Source organism: Oculina patagonica, chromosome 12, assembly GCF_052425735.1.
Source record: "Oculina patagonica isolate OP01 chromosome 12, crgOcupat, whole genome shotgun sequence".
Taxonomy (NCBI): domain Eukaryota; kingdom Metazoa; phylum Cnidaria; class Anthozoa; order Scleractinia; family Oculinidae; genus Oculina; species Oculina patagonica.
Genome location: NC_135769.1, coordinates 26,896,618 through 26,910,580, shown reverse-complemented (window position 1 = coordinate 26,910,580; position 13,963 = coordinate 26,896,618). Strand labels below are relative to the sequence as shown.

Genomic DNA, 13,963 nt, shown 5'->3' with positions numbered 1-13,963 from the left:
ACTGGTAAATCTATAGTCGCAAACAAGGAAATTGACAACTCTTGTTAACCTTCGAGCTTGAACGAAAGTCATTGGTCGAGAGTATGCAGTGTCGACAGTTTGACAAATGTTAACGCATGACTATTTATTTGCGGCTATATGTCAGGTAATGTTGACCTTCTCTAATGCACTTAAACTGGAGACAAAATAGTCAAAACACCATTTAAACAAAATAATTATCGTAGTCCTTTGTTCTTCCTTAGACGACAAAAGTCTTGTAAAAATTTACTCCAAGTCAGTTTCATTTCCAATTTCGTGCGCCGTCGATAGCCGACAGCCGACGCCAGGTCGCTGCCTGATGCAAATCTCGAGGAGTTTATTTTGCCTGGACTTCTTCCTAATTTTACAAGTTCCTCTTCACTACCGTGGAACTCTATTTCGCGGGAAATAAGGTGTGCTTATTCAGTCTCTAGTTTTAAGAGTAAAATTAAGAAATATATTTTTAACAGAGGCTTGTATCTGTTAAACAGGGTTCATCAAAATTGCTGTGTCTTAGAATGACTATATTGTAACCTTAGTTCATCTCTATATTCGATTTGTAATTTAAAATGTGTATTTAATTTGTTAGAAAGCGCTATTGAGCAATTCTAGAAATAGCGCTATTAAATAAATTATTTTTATTTTTATACTATGCTGGATTTCCACAAGTAGCTAAAGGTCACGAGACCATTTTCCATCAAACGTTTTACTCAGAATGACTTATAATGTTGCTGGGTTCAGTGATAATTAGGGTTTTAAATCTGGTTTAGTTATTTTACAGCTGAATATACTAAGGATTATTATTATTATTGAAACGAAATAAAAAATAAAATAAAATGGTAAAATGGTAGACATGGGATTTCAAGATTTTAATCTTAGTTTAAAAACTAAGGAATTATCGTTATAATCTAGTTTGGCGGAAGCCTGATATGATATGGCCTGATATCGATAGCCATTCGAACCGACTTAAAAAAATTTGCGACAGCAGCGGTTTATTTATCATCACTAAAATCGCGATTATGTTAATGCAAATTCCGAGTTTACTTACCACTTTGGTGTCACTTAATGTCACGTACCTCCAGCGAAGTCTTTGAGCGGGATTGAGAGCGAGTAACACGCGCAATAGCTTTTCTTTTCAGGCCCGCAAAAAAAAAGGGGGGGGGGGGGAAAAAAGAGGCCAACCCCGGGCTTCCCAGCGGGGGGGAAAAAAAAAAAAAAAAAAAAAGGGAAGGAATTAAACCACGGGTAAGAGGGGTGTTCAGAGTCGGCCAGAGGAGTAAGTGGTATACTAATACACCTGAAACAAGAGCTGAAACACATGTACCCAGTATACCCAAAATTCCCCTCAAAATCATGCAAAATACCAGAATTTGGAAAATACAGAATAATTTATCATTCGGATGTTCTGCTATCGTTGCTGATACTTGCTTTTAGCTTTTAGGGCTGATGTGACAGTGATGTGACGAAACTTTTATGTGCTAACGCTCGCTATAAACTCATCTCTGGGTAGCATTTCTGGCCTTAATTTCTATAATTCTCGTACTAATTCTTCAAACTCTTTGCAACCGTCTTCGTCCGCATTGTTTTGAGACCAATGGAGTTCACCCTTTCTGTTGTACTCTATCCTAACTAAATTAGTTTTATAAATCATTCTAACACTTTTAGAGGCAGTGGATGGTCCTAAATTTGCTCTACACCTGTGCACGCCGATCACACATGCATCAGTCGTGTTCAGATGAACTGCCGCTTTAACGTAGCTGGTTGCCTACTGAAATCAGCAAAATAGATCTATGGATGGTTTCCTCTATTTCGTGCATAGCAAGTGAAGTATTTCAGTTTTACATGGTTGAAGTCTGCCATCGCTACCTTAACTGTAATGGTAACGCAGGGCTTTTCTCTGGCACCTTGATAACTGAACTCACTCGTTAAGCTATCAACCAGTTCTTTTGTGTGATTTGCACATTATCCTGGGACGTCCCACCTAAGAAGAGGCTAAGGACGTCCATAGCAGTATCTCTGCCAAATAGGTACTACCTACTCTTCTCTTGCAACCATTGCAAATGGATGCAGCATCCATTCGCATTGGAAGTGTTCTAGACGCACAACTGCTGAGTAACGCATTCACCAGGTTTGCTCTGATATGTTTTTTTTGGAATGGTAACCGTGCAAATATCGAGCTTGCCTTTTTACGTCTTATACCTTATTCACTATCAAAATCCGCGAGGTAATGTACAGGGCTAATATATATGCCTCTTGTTTTAGCGCGTTTCTCTCCACGTGAAGACCTCAGTTCCTTCATGCACGAAGGACTTGCAGGTCAACAACGTAGATGATGAGCATCTGGGTTTCCCGTCGTGCCACACTGGCGGCTAGAGAGTATCCACTGGCGAGTTTACGCCAGAAAGAAGACGCTTTTGTCACAAAATCTTTGACTATGTCGCAATGTTCCTAACGTTTTGGTGCAGTTTACTTAAGAATAAGTGGTCTAGTTTATGCTCCATTCACACCAACAAAACACGTTAAAAAAACAAGTTTAAAAAAGAATGGAAGTAACCAAAAAATTAAAAAAAAGGGTAGTTAGTGGCAGAATATTCGAAGCAATATAAGCCCCCACTTTTGATGTTAATATAGGGACCTCCAAGTCCAAAAACTCCATTAAGCAACTTTTACCCACAAAATGAAAACAAATTTTTAACAATGTTTAACTAAACAGTTTTTATTTATATTAAACCTTAGTTTGTAGAACTGGAATTAGAATTGAGTGCTCTTCCAAACATGAAACAACACAAAACAGAGTGTTTTTGCTTCTTAAAAGCATTTTTAAAATATCCTTTTGATAAGTGCTCTTTGATAAGTGCTTTTACCACTTGAATTGAAGTGTCATAAAATAGGAAATTTCTTGCCAACTTTTGTTTTGCATTGTCTAAGGACAGTATGTGGGAAAATGCATAGTGACGCAAATTGTTGAGGGTCAAAATGGGGTTTCATTCATTGGTCTATCGTTGACTACGTAACTTAAAATTGGAATCCTCTAATTTGCTCCGATGAAGGACAAGCGCTTGCATGCATCCGTATTTCGATTTAGCAAGTGATTTTGCCTGCCGACGCAGTATAATTTCGACTTCCTCATGAAAGACTCTCACAACATTCATGCATGCTTTGACAAGACAAATCCTTTATTTTACTCATTTTAGCAAATTGCCCCTCCCCCTATTGCAAACCATGAGTGGTTTCTTAAAAATAACTTGAAGAATAAACAGAGGAAGTTCTTGCGAGAGCATTTCGTAAAATGAGTGTCATTCTTTGTTATGATACTCTAGTCGTAGTTGTGGAGTTCTTCGTAAACACCATGAGCCTATCATTTATCTTGTTCGGTATGGCTTTCAAACAAAAATATTGTCATTGGGCAAAACTTGATGAAATACGACAAGGATAAACTGGTTTTATTTTAGTTCGGCTCCTACAGTATTGAAGGAAATAAAATTTGTAACTGAAATGATTACGCGAGGCTAATTCAAGGACTATTTTTGATGATGATTGACGCAAAAGAACCAACTGTTAACGACCGTCGGTTCCCTAGGCATTGTTTTTATTTCCATCAAGCTGTTCAGCTAAGCAAAGCCATTCAGATCTAATTTTACTATTGGTCAGTTCCATGCAAATGAAGAATGTAAACCAAAAAGCTTTTAGTGGTTTTTCACAACTGTCACTGAGCCATAATAGTTAGTTGATTAGCTGAATGGTGCACTTCTTTGGCAAACCACACAATATATACAATAAGATGTCTGTTCGGATAATGATATTTACTGTTTTTTTTGCCACCGTAGTGCATTTGTCTGACAGAAGGTAAGATACAATTTCTTTTGCTTCTCTAAAAGGTTTTTTTTAATCTTCTTTGTCGAGTTATACTACTGAAATATAAGCCTTCGACCGGTCCCTCTTTTTTGTGCGATCATTCTCCCCCCTTTTTTGTGCGACCATTTTTTCTGTCGCTTTTGTTTTTGCTTCTCGACAAATTTTAAATCAACAAAGGGAAAAAGAAGGCCTGCTCGTCTAAGTCTTACAATTTATAGCCCCTTTTTAATATCTCTAATTATGAGTTCAGAAGCTTAGGGAACTTAGGTGGCGACAAGTAGGAATAATAATTGTTACATTTATTTACATCATACTCACGCCATTATTCAACAGCGGGAAACCAAGCATATTATTTACTCTCTTAAATCATGTGGTATATATAAAAAAACTTTACTGTCGTATAAAAATCAGTGAAATCCATGATCATTACAATTATAAAATATATGCAATACAAGATATGCCAGGGAAATATCTTACATCGCAAACTAGCTGAAATTCATTTAGCAGCAGTTTTTGCCATCTTACAGTTGACCATACTAGCTTTCATTCCTAAACTCAAAATTTCAATTCTCCTTACTTATTCCCATACATTTCTTTTAAAGTTAGTTCTGAGAATTGGTTGCACATCAAGACAATATACATAAGCGCTAAATAGTTTTTAAAATGTATGTTCACCGCCCGGCATACAAAACGTCAAGTTTAGTAAAATTTGTTTTTTCATAATGTTTATCGCCGCTGTTTATTTTTTAATTTTAATAAATGCGAAAAGTTAGGAGAAATATGATGTTGATCAAGCTTGAGAATTGCTTGAGAGGATAGATGAATAACATCGTTCGAGCGCGACATGTATTAAGCAAATACAACGATGCTAACACAGCATTCATTTTTTTGCTACCTCAGAAAAATTTTAGAAAAGAAAAAGAAAATTAACGTTGTTCATCGTGTTATATTGCCATCATCATGATCATCTAAAAATAGATAAGACCTGGGATTACACATTACTTAATTTCGAGTTTTTCTTTAATTGAAACGTATATTTGGCTTTATCGAATACTTGGTACATTAGGATCGCAAGCGTTTAGTTGGTTCAATACATTTTCATTCGTAGACTTTCCGACAATAGAGAAAATGAGTCGATGAAGCTGAGAGTGCAATTAATACGTACTGTGGGATGCCATCAACTGTTATTTTCCATTCCATTATCGTATTTATGCTTTATCGAGTGGTCTGTTGGTTTTAATTTGATGTTAACCTCCGGTCGATTTATCGCGATTCTTGTACCCTATCGCGCTAGCTATCTTAATTTTTTTTTTTTTTTTTTTTTTTTTTTTTTTTTTTTTTTTTTTTTTTTTTTTTTTTTTTTTTTTTTTTTTTTTTTTTTTTTTTTTTTTTTTTTTTTTTTTTTTTTTTTTTTTTTTTTCTTTTTTTCTTTTTTTTTTTTCCTTTTTTTTTTTTTCAAACAAAAAGTGACTTTAGACTAAAGAGTTAAAGTTAATTGCATCGATCTGTTTTTACTAAATCAGTGTGTTAGCGGACTGTCAGCGTTTTCCTGTGACCAGTTACGCGGTGGAATTCCTGGTGAACGGTGAAGATTTCTTGGAAGTTCCATTGGCCACACTTTTTTGGTTGCGTCGATCGAAGACTGCATGAGGTAAAAATTAATTTCAGAGTTTGAGACAAAAGATGTCGCTCAACTACCGATTTCTCGGCTGAACAAAAAGGACCGAATGGGAAAATTAATTAGTGCGCTCATTTTCTAGCCTCGTGAAATACGGACAATACCGTAAAGATCAAAAGGACTTACCGAGACGTTTTAGAGACGAAAATAAAAGAAACCTTGTAAAGTGCATGTAAAAGCTAAGACACCATGTCGTGGGAAAGTTTATGTTTGCTACCAAACTAATGTGAGTACAGTAAAGAAGTGATTGTTTGCTTAGGTTTATTTCGCTTGCTAGAATTTTTTATCAGTTTAGCTTTTTGTTTTGTGAGGGAAAATATAGATGGTACTAAATAAGCATAAGGGAGTTTATGAAAAGGGAAATATATATTGCTGTTAAAAATAGCGAGGCCGCTCCCAGTTTTGATATTTATGCGGTGGGAAAGTTCGGATGTTTTTTTGGATATGTATTTACCAAACAGGAAACCGCGACAAATAATACTAAGGCGCAATATATGTTTTAAATAACTATTTATTTTCTCCGCAAGTGATATTTTAGCCTTTTAAAGTTTAAGTTTAATAAGGCTCGCCTTTTAGTAGCGTTGTTGCCAATTAAGTGTCTTGCCGATTGCCGATCGAAAAAAGCAAAGTGATTTTTGATAGTTTCGGCGAAGGCCCACTCAGTTAAAAATCTATGATTGAAACGACTCGATCAGACTGATATAATAGCAAATTTAAAACGCTTCTTTCCGCCAAAGGATATAAAATGCGATTTTAATGCGTTTCTTTGGATCAATTTTATCGTTATAAGCTATCAATATCCTTGCCGCTAATACGCAATTGCCGAATTCAGAAACACATTTTCAATTAAGGTGGATAAAGAGCTTTCCAATGGCCACCTTACCGAAGAGCCGAAACATTTACATGTTTCGTTTTGTACGATGCAAATGATTTCCCGAGGCATTTCAATAAAGCATTAATACTAAGTGCTTTGAATCAATTCGTTATCTATTCCTTAAATTGTTTTTCTCAAGAAGGTTTGCGACTTATGAGACAAGAGTTATAAACGAAGTCGTTATATTTCGTAACAGACCGTTGCCGCGATTGCGGCCTTACACGTTTTGGCTGTTTTCTGTACTGTTCGAGTTCTGTTTCGGGGAGATAACTAGATTTCACTTCAGTAAGGACTTCTTCTACGGGGGAGGTAAAAGGTAATTTCCATGATTTTAATTTTTTTTTGTGGTTTAAGAACTTATTGGTTTAAAACATTTCAGTTTTTGAAGAGTATTTCGAGAAGCCTGAATTACTTAGTTTCCTAAAAACATTTTGACTTAACAGTCGGCTTTTGTGATCATCAGTATTAGTTATCAAACGTGACTAAGTTTCAAGACTCGTTACCACTGAACAGTTTCAGTAAAAATGATTTTAGTTGTACAGTTAATCTCTTTGAGGAGTAGAGCGAACGACAAAGTCGCGGAACATGATGAGCAAACAGACAAAATTCAAAAACGAAAATAGCACAAGCAAAATAACCTTTACTTAAACAAATAAAATAATTTAATACAACAAAAACTAACAAAGTACAGAAACAGACGTAGATGAGGTCTATCGAGAATCATTTGCAGAAACTTGCTTTATTTGAAGGATTGCAAGCGCACAGAGTTAAAAAGTGTCCTTTAAATTATAGTACCCTTACAGGAACCATGGCAACGAAATGCTTGGATTTCTGTACAGAACTGTAAAATGACCATATTTGATTTATAATTTGGTGTTTTGGTTTCGAAGGCAATTATGTTGCGAGGACTAAATGTTGGTTCAAATTCTGAACTAAAGAAGACGCGAACTGGGCGTAGCTTGCTATCCAGTATGGCGGATGCTGTACCGTATGACCGTTTATTGTGAAAGGCCACTGCAGGTTAAACAAGTGATTTTACGTGCGCATTGTTTTCCTTTCTTGCCCCTCTACGCGTGACTTAGCGTCTGTCTTGCAGTTTCGTTTTGCCTAAGGAAAAAACCTTGTGGGGTATAAAAGACGCAAAGAAAATTCGATTGTAATTTCCGGGTTATTGTCGGTGGGTCTTTTCGTTCCTGGGCTGATATATCGAATTAAAGAGAACAGGGAGGTTTCCTCAAAACCCCCGAGCTATATTTTTTAATCAGTTTACAAATTGTAGCGGTAGGTTACACTAAGTTTTGATTGGATAAAAGCAGGTTTTTTTTATTACATATTGCTAAACATAGCAATGCATTAGGCATACATTTGAATTCTTGAAAAAGGTACGTGACTCTAACTTTTCCTTGACACTAGCGTCCAACTCGCTTAATATTTGAAACCAAAATTGTTAATTTGCCAGAAAAAATCTTGGGGCGTTCTTTTTTGGTAAATTATTCTGAAATTGTTTTATCTCACCAAAAGTGCTACTGCCAGTTAAATGGCTATTTCTAGATATAATAAATGATCACTCAGAAAAGAACTCTGCGAACAAAATTGCAAACTTGCTTGTCATCTGTGTTCAGCTGAAGTCCTGTACAGTTTTATTCAGGACATGTAAAAAAAAAGTGCATCAGAAATTTAATCATTTGCCTGCTCAGAATTTGGCAATAGAGTACACTACAAAGGAGTGTCGCATTTGGTTTACACTCACTCTGCATTATACGGTGAAATTTATACGATTCCTGAAAATGACTGTAAACCCACTAGCAAATCGGCCCAAAAAACCAAAAATAAAAAAAAGAAAAAAAAAAAAAAAAAAAAAAAAAAAAAAAAAAAAAAAAGAAAAAAAATTTTAAAGGAAGAAAAAAAAAAAAAAAAAATAAATAACCCCAATTAAAAAAAATTTTGTTTTTTTTCCGCAAAATCGTTATGTCGAGGTTTTCGATATATATATAACGAACCCTCGATATAACGAAACATTTCCACAGTCCCTTAGCACTTCGTTAAATCGAGGTTTCACTGTAACGTATAACAGAAACAAACAGGTTAAAACCGATAATTATCTGATGACTATGTTACTGCGCTGGTTCGTCTTTTAGATCCTGAGATTTGCGCAAATTATTTAATATGGAAATTTCAAATGAAAAATTTAATCTTTCTTCAAACGAACGATAAATTAAATCTCTGAATACTTCTAGCTACTACTACAACCAGAAACTACAATTTATCTCTCATCTCCAAAAGATGAAAAAAAAAATCACAAGAATTGTTTGTTGAATTTTTCCTCGCTCATATTGTACTTCGAAACGTGTTGTAAAATCCACTCGCTGGTAAGCTGGATCTCTCGCTTTGAGACGTCATGATAATAAATAAAGATCTTTATTGAGAAGATCTAGATCTTATAAGAAGTCTGCTAGATCTAGATCAAGACATCGCGAAAATGTTGCACAGCACACGAAGATCTTGATCTAAATCTAAGATTTAGTGAAGAAAAGATCGTACGTGCTCATTAAGCAATATGCTAACTGATCTGTAGGAAATCACGAACACACAGAGGGAAAACTGGAGTACGCGAATGCGTTGGGTTTACTCTATTCTCAAAAAAAGTTATTAGAAACTCAAATCTTGATTCGTTAGTGGTGCCTTAAGTTTTCTAGACATGTCCGACAACACGCTTTTTCTCCAGAAAGTCGTGCGTTCTCTCCATCGCATACAAGCCATTGATTTGTAATTAATGATTTGTAATTAAAGTTAAAAAGAAGCGAAATTAAATGTCATCTTTTTGGCCTGGTATGACGTCATATCGTTACAGGGGTAATTGTATAAAATTGGTTGCATCAGACTACATCCTTTCTTATGCGTCTTCTTAACCTATATAGCTAACGATTTTGTTATCAGTGTTGTTTAATGCCGAATATTGTTGTTTTGTCGCTTTCGAGGAATACCAGTCCGAACATCAACGAATTCAAGTAAGTTTCTTTTTCATTTAGTTTCCTCTGGCTCAAAATACAGCTATTATTGCACGTCATCTAAAGCTTGATAAAACGTAAATCACTGTCATTAGTTTGTCTTAGATATGACTGATGGTACCGCCTTTACAAGGTCGTTTGTTCACTAGCAATTGCTATGTAACTTGATTTTGTATGTAGTTTATTCTACCGTAAGCATGAAAATATTTTTTTCGAAGTCATTCTCATACTCGTGAAGGCAAATCAATGGAATTCATGAGTTGCTTCAGCTATGGGCCGAAGAAGATTCATTTGCAGTCAGTTTTTGCAAACCCTCGAATTTTGATAACTTTTTCTTGATTGATATTTTCTCCCCGGCGTTCATACGCGCTGCCGTGCAAGCCTTCAGTCGGGTCTTGAAGCTAACAAGACTAACAACATGTCTATTAAACAGGAAACAAGTCGGTACTGTGTGAGCAAGCTGAGCATTTGAGTTTTGTTTCCTGTGCTTTCATTTTTCCTCTAGCTCTGTTTGGGTAAAGTTCTTAGATAGTACTGTTTCCTGGGCTCATTTTGAGATCTATAGAGCAACCTGATCTTGATTTGTTTACCTGCAGAGGGAATAATATATTTGAATATTATGATGGTTGTACTTTTTTTTTTTTTTTTTTTTTTTTTTTTAAGTTTTTCCCCAAAGGTTTAAAAAAAGGGAAGGGAAAAGAAAGAAGAGATCTCGCTTCTGATTGGCTTCTTGCGAATTTGGGTACGGTAATGTTTCTTATTGCTGTTTTCTTTTCCTATCACGACAGCGTGATTCGTACTTTTATACACTAGCGAGTTCTTTACAAATTACTGATTTATGCTGCATTCATTTTAAAATATCAAATCTTTTAATTTAAACCATGACCAAAAAACCGTTTTGAATTTGGAATGGCCAAGCGGCTTGAATTATTAGTAACAAGTTTGATGAATAAACAAATTGAGGGAGTGCTTTAAAAATTCTTTATTTAAACTTCTACGCATATATCAATGGCTCACTTGACCATGCAAACGTTTGCGTAGTATTTCTCTATTGTTTGGCAAGTTATCTCTGTGCCCCTCTTTCAACAGCTTGTGGCTTGTGATCTGTTATGTTGCTTAAATAATCACATTACACCATGGTTTGCGCCAAGCTATCATTTTTATTTCGCATTGCGGACCACGGCGAGTTGATTTCCGCCGTACGTTTCCCCCGGCAGGGCTGGCGAAGGTTTCCATAGCAACCATAGAAAATGATTTCTTTACATTTGATATCAAAAATTAAAAATGAATCTTACAATGGGGGGGGGGGGGAAAAAAGGGGGGGGGGGGGGGGGAGGGGGGGAGAAATTATTTTTTAACGGGGAAAAAAAAAAAAAGGGGGGGTTTTGGGGGTGTTTTTTTTTAAAATAAAAATTTGTGGGGTTTTTTCTTTTTGGGGTTTTTTCTTTTTTTTCTTAAAGAAGGGGGTTAAAGTTTCTGATAGTGGGGAAAAGATTTCGCCCGCCGGCAAAAGAAAAGGGTAGGGGGTTTGGTAACGATTGAAGAAAAAATTGTTGTAGGTATGACGATTAATATGTAAAAAATGTTGTAGGATGACGAAGAGAAAAGAAGAAGATTTAGCTGCGTGCTTATAGCCAATAAAATAAGCTGGTGACACCAATGTATAATAATACCGCTTAGAGCGTAATCCTTCAAAAAAATCTTATTTTGTGCAAAAGTTATGACAAGTTAATGCTATTTATCAGGATTGTCTTGGTGGGAATAATTTATACTGCCCATAAAAACTGCATGGTCTGGAGACCTAATCGATCGTACCTGTGTTGGAATCCGGCTCGAACGATCTGAGTTCAAGCCTTGGGCGGGCGCCGGGTCATTGTGTTGTGTTCTTGGGTAAGACAGTTTACTGTCACAGTGTCTCTCCTCACGCAGGAGAATAAGTTGGTACAGTCAACTCTCGCCTTGCGGACACCCCGCTATTGCGGACGCTCGCTATTACGGGCAAAATCCAGATCCCCGGCGAATAAGGTTTGACTGGAAATGAATCCCGTTATTACGGACTCCCGCTATTACGGACACTAAACGACGCCCCGAGCGTGTCCGGTTTAACGAGAGTTTACTGTACTTGCGAATTGTTGGGGGGTAATCAGGCACATGCTGGGTGGGACCCTGCAATGGACTCAGTAATATCTCAATCAAGAGGATTAGTTATCTTAAAAACATGTACTCATATTAATCGTTTTGTGCTATACAAAAACCAGGATGAGGGTAGATTCAACACTAGCCCTGCTCCAGGTCCTTAAATCCTCCAAACAATCGCCTTAACTCCCAAAAAAATTGCAAACCTTATCAAATCTCCGAAAATACTCGGACATAAGATGCTTTTTGCCTAAGATTAATTTTACCTAAAGACCCGATGGAGAACGTCTGATTCTCTATCGGGGTGTGTGAAAAATTTTACGATTCAACCGGTGTTTTATATTTCTTTGTTCAAAATTACACTCGCGTGGAAACTTCTAAGAACCATTAATTTTCAATTAGTGATTGACATGTTTTGTACAGCTATACCTTAATTTCCTGACGAGCGTTTAATACAATCTATAAAAATTTAGCAGCCGTCACATCCAGATGCAGTTTATTACTTCGGTCATTAAGCAGAAAGAGAAACACACTTTAACTAATACGTAATCGATTTGGTTCTTGCATATCATATCACTTTAAATAGATAGACTTGTCATAGTTTTTGACGGGCACTCCGTAATGTTCCATTAGTTTCCATTATAATTTATTACTATTTATTTAAAATGTAAAAATGCAGGAAAAGTGAATTTGCTGATATTTTACCGAAGATAACGGTTGACAAGAAAGGAAATTTTCCATACTTTCGGAATTTTATGAGAAACGGAATGTCGTGCTAGTTCGTGTACTTTAGTTGGTTCCGTAATATTTATTGTTTTTGCTGCGGTAAAAAGGTCAAACCCTGCTCTTGTGTTATTTGGCTGTTCAAATAAACTATTTTTAGCGCTCTAATGGATAAGTTTCAATTATGCTCAACGGAATTGTGAAGCGAAATGTCGGTAACTGGTGAAGCCTTTTTCGCTTTGAGTAAATGATTTTTTAAATGACACGCCTTGAAGTACTAGCTCACTCCTATAAACTTGTCATGCAATTCTTAGATACTCGATACTTATGGAATACAGCAGTCTTAGGTTTTTAAGAGGAATTTAAAAATGCCAATTGAACTTTATTTCTATCTCTAACCCCCTCTAGACGAGTCAAGTATACATTAAATGCCATCTTAAGTGAGACGTCAGGAATACGCACGTTAGTAGCGTATTGAAAAATTTAGAATTGGATTGGACTTTTGAATTATTAGGTTGTTTCCCCCGGGGGCCGGGGTTGTTTCTACCCCAAAGTTTATGTTTAAAGATACGTCGACCATCCCTTGCGGTAAAATCCTTTCGCCATGCTGCTGAAAATAAAGAACAGTCTAAAAACTTTTAACTGTTCAGGGTACCATAGAAATGGCCTTCAAACGTAAGTGAGTTTCGAGAGAAATTTGGACATTTTAAATTCTCTTTCCAAAATCTGATCACCTGATACAACAACTACGATCTTTGACGACCTTCGTTTGCTACGACTGAATATCGATCAAATTGAACAGGTACTGAAAAAATATTCGAAAACAAGTAACGAAAACGAATGTCGGTTCTTTTTAAAATATCTTTAAGAGTCGTGAGACAATGTAATGAACGCCTAGAGCCCTGTCTTTCTCCCTCTTAAAGCCCTGGAGTCCTGTTTTTTTTTTTTAATTTGGAATATTAGTTTTAATTCGCAGAATGAAAACTCTGAAAGAGCGCTCTGATGTATTGTAGACATTCCTCCTCGCCTCGCTCTTTTCGTAAATTTGCAGGCAAATATTAAAACATGTCAATAAATTCTGCGAAAAGTTAATCTTTTGGTTTAATTACAGAGAGTGTTGTTTTTTTAACCTGGAGCCCTCAGTAGAGCGCTCTGATCTCGGAAGAGAGCGTCTTGTAGACATTTCTCCTCGCGCTTTTCGTAGATGTGCGGGCAGATATGAAAACATGTCAATCTTTTCTGCGAAAAAATAATGTATTTTGGTTTAATTACTAAAAGAGAAATTGTCTAACCGAAATTTTGAGGCAGTCGGTCTTCCCTTCCGTGAAAATCTAATTCCTCAGTCCGCTCCGGTCGTTTTCTCCCGCAATGCCACCAAGCGTTTTTCACCTTTTTCCATCAACTGACATTCGATCTATTTAATTAGAACATCTGTTTGCCTTTTAACTTCAAAAACGTTCTTAATCGACGTCAAATTGAGAATGCGTTTTCCTCTCCTTTGCTTTTACAAACACAAAGGACGGCGAATAAGACAATGAAAAGATCAACTGAAAGCTAAATACTTCACTTAAACGAAACTTCCAAAGAGATCGTCCCATTGGTCGTCTTGGACACGGTTTACTCACCAAATGAATTGCATTTGCAGGGATTAGATTGCTTATAAATTATTCA

The 13,963-nt window shown here is 36.2% G+C and overlaps 1 protein-coding gene across 1 annotated transcript in view; it reads left to right on the top strand.

Moving 5' to 3' along the window:
• Positions 1-20: 20 nt before the first annotated feature.
• LOC144633881 (atrial natriuretic peptide receptor 1-like) overlaps positions 21-13,963 on the top strand; it is a 50,769-nt gene continuing 36,826 nt past the window's right edge. The window contains exon 1 of the mRNA XM_078492788.1: positions 21-431. The gene's annotated coding sequence lies outside the window, so the exon portion shown is untranslated. The remainder of the gene's footprint in view (positions 432-13,963) is intronic.